Here is a 3,561-nt window from a genome sequence, read left to right as displayed (position 1 = left end):
CATTCATAGCATGCTTGGCTCACTCCTGCAACAGAGACTTGAGAAATAGGCTGCACAGGTCCCCTACAGAAACGGGCAGTATGCCCCTTTCTGTTACAATTCTTGCAGTGCATTTCTCTGCTAGCTCCAGTATGGTGGAAGTTGTATATATTGCACTTTGGCAAAGATCCAACATATCTACTTGGGGTTGCTGGAGTGGTAGACAGAGTGGTAGGAATAGGAGTTGGAACAGCAGTAGGAACAATAGCAGCGTGTGCTGCCACTGTTTGTTGCTTTTTCGAGGGCTCTTGAGACGATTGCGCTTTTCGCTTGTTCCAAAATTTCTTCTTCTTACCGCTCCCTTCCTTGGGTTTCTCCAGGATAGGTACCATAGATCCATGATGAACTCCGTGGTCTACTAGTGTCTGTGCCAAACGCTTGGCACTGTCAAAGGTGAGAGGGTTAGCAGCTATAACATTTCCTTGTATATGAGGAGAGAGTCCCTAGATATACCTCTCAACTTTCTTGCTCTCGGTGGGAACCATCCCTGGACACAAAATAACCAGATCACTGAACCTGGCAGTATATGCAATTATATCGGAGTCTTTCATTGTCAGACTCCAAAGTTATTCCTCTAGCTTTTGAATTTCGCCGCAGGGACAATATTCTGCTAGCATCAGGGTTTTTAGATCATCCCAGCCCATAGCATTGGCGACTGGAAGGGATAAAAATTTGACATAGCCATTCCACCAGGATAGGGCTCTGTCCAGGAAGGTACATGCTGCAAACTTAACTTTGCTTGCTTCAGGGCATGCACAGATTTCAAACACTGATTCTATTTTCTCGAACCATCGTGTTAGACTAATGACACCTCCGGTGCCATCAAAAGTTTTGGGCTTTGCATTAGTGAAGTCTTTATAGGAACACTCACGAGGGTGTCCAAGACCTTCACCATGACTGGAAACTGGAGCACCACTGCCTGCTCCACTATTACCACCAGAGTTAATTTATGCCATGGCAGCAACCACTGCTTCCTGACAGAGGACAGTGTCAAATTGTGGAGGAGGTGGTGGCGGTGGATTTGCTGGATCGTTGTTGTTTTTCATATTAGACTTCCTGAGAGGCATCTTTATCTTCAATATAAAAATGGAAAGGTAGTAAGACATCAATAGTGATAATAAAATCAAATGTATTTGAACTAATTACATTAGTTCGACAAGTATTCAGAAAAAGTTTACACAGTAGTCCAGTACAAGGAACAACTTGTAAAATGATAATGTGAAATTGGATAGTGATTTTTCAAAGGAAATAAGATTCTTGTCATATATTGGTATATCAGATACATGAAATTCGGAAAATTTGACCTTGTAGTAGGTCTACAATATACCAACTTAACTGAAAACTTGACAGCATACTGCCTAGTCGAAAATAAAATTTTGAGGTCGTACTATGTACATGAAAACATCACTAGTGTATATACACGGATTTAGACTACATCCCAAAAGAGTGAGTAGAGTATGCTCTACTCGCGAGAAGTACGGTTCAGATTCCCACTAGATTCAGCCCTGAACCTAGCCAACTGGGATTCTGTGGTATACATATGCCTTTCTAGTATGGCTTGACATTCTCGAAGTTCTCTAACTTCAGTTTGGCTTGCCGCTAGTTCCCTTCGTAAGGTTTCAGTAATATGCCTTGTTGTCTCATGGTTTCTAATCAGGTGGTGAAGACGGATTGTGTTAACTCTTGTAGTATAATTAACTTGTACGACTCCGCCGATAGCAGATCTTCCTTGTTCATCGTTACGCGCAACCTGACGAACTAATATGGGAAGGGCTCTGTCTGCTGAGCCTCCTTCGTCAAGATTGCAAAATCTTCGGTCTCCATTATAAGGACGATCTTGACCCTGCTCATGACTCCACCTATCTAAATTCACTGCCCACTAAGGTGTCGTACCATGAAAATTTTGTCGAGGATTGTGATTTTGAGCAACTTGAGGTGGGTTATAGGCTCCTCATTCCAAATCAAAATCTTCAGGAAAATCCTCTTCTATTGGGTCTGCAAGATCATCCTCTGGTTCAACATTGAGCCATCCTCTATTCCCTTGATTGGGAAAGTACGGATCTCCCGGTAGATGAAAACCAGCCATGTTATCTATGTGAGAATAGAGAGGTAAGAGACATCTAATAGATTTGAGAGGTCCAATTAAATAATTTCAAGTTTCCATATAAGAAACTTATAGTTAACAGTTAATGTATTCTATATAGCATGACTCGTACTGGGTACTTCTATAACTACTAAGTGTATACTAATTATATATAACTTGGGTAGAATAGACCTTCGAATAAATGATCATGCTCTAAGTCCACAACCAAACAAGGAACAGGAAATAAAGCTAGATCACAGATTCGAAGTCTATAAAACCTTAATTATATATAACTGAAATATATACTTAATATTTATAGCTCTACCAAAATGATTCTTTGTTTTCACATGTTTGTTTCTAATAAGGATGACTCTCTTGTATCTTGTCGTCTTTATGTTATAGTGTCATAAAATACTCCTATAGTATTTTACGTTTTATGTTTGATTCTAGAGTTCTTCTAGTACTTAGGTAAGTTTTAGACTTGTTGCAACACCACAATTACTCCCAAACACATGTTGGTCATATCTCAAATAAATATAGTTGATCAGGCTATATTGATCCCAGATATGATTACATAACTGTCTAGGTTTAGCTGTAGTGTCCAACATCCAAATACTTTTGTATTGTTCTTACTGTGACATAGTTTCCATAATATATGTATGTTAGTATACTTCTTATAAAATACTTCAATTTTAAAAGCATACATGTACTCAGAGCGCTTCATCCCTATAGCTTTTATAGTTTGTATATCTTTTATGGTCTGATATACATAGTTCACTATAAACAATGCTCTGATACCAATTTGTCACACCCCCAAACCAGAACGGCGGAAACATTCGGGGGTGGAGGACTTCATGTATACTATCACAACAATGCATAATAGTAATCAATGTACAACAACAACCATTGTATTTACAAAAATATAAGTTTTACAACTGTGTTAAAAGCATAATGTATATGAACTCGGATTTCGGCATTCTTTATATGTACAAAAATATAATGTTATAACTCGGATTTCGGCATTCTTTATATGTACAAAAATATAAGTTTTACAACTATGTTAAAAACAACTGTGTTAAAAACATAATGTATATGAGTGAACATTGGCAGCTATAGACTTAGTGCCTAACAAATAACATCGACAGCTATGGACTTAGTTCCTATAGAATAAACATTGGTAGCTATGGACTTAGTACCTGTTAAATAAACGTTGGTAGCTATGGATTTAGTACCTATTAGTTGAACACCGGTAGCTATGGATTTAGTACCCGATGAATGAACTTTAGCAGCTATGGAATTAATGCTTTACGAACAAGCATTGGCAGCTATGGACTTAGTGCCTATCATATAAACCCTGGAAGCAATGGGCTTCGAAATGAACGAATGGAGGATAGATGATTCTTAGGGTAGATCCTTAAGAGTAAGGAAGATAATGGGGA

This window comes from Lactuca virosa, chromosome 1 (assembly GCF_052849685.1).
Source record: "Lactuca virosa cultivar CGN04683 chromosome 1, Lactuca_virosa_CGN04683_v6, whole genome shotgun sequence".
In the NCBI taxonomy this organism is placed as follows: Eukaryota; Viridiplantae; Streptophyta; class Magnoliopsida; order Asterales; family Asteraceae; genus Lactuca; species Lactuca virosa.
The sequence above is the reverse complement of the archived record's forward strand: the minus strand, read 5'-3'. Positions refer to the sequence as shown.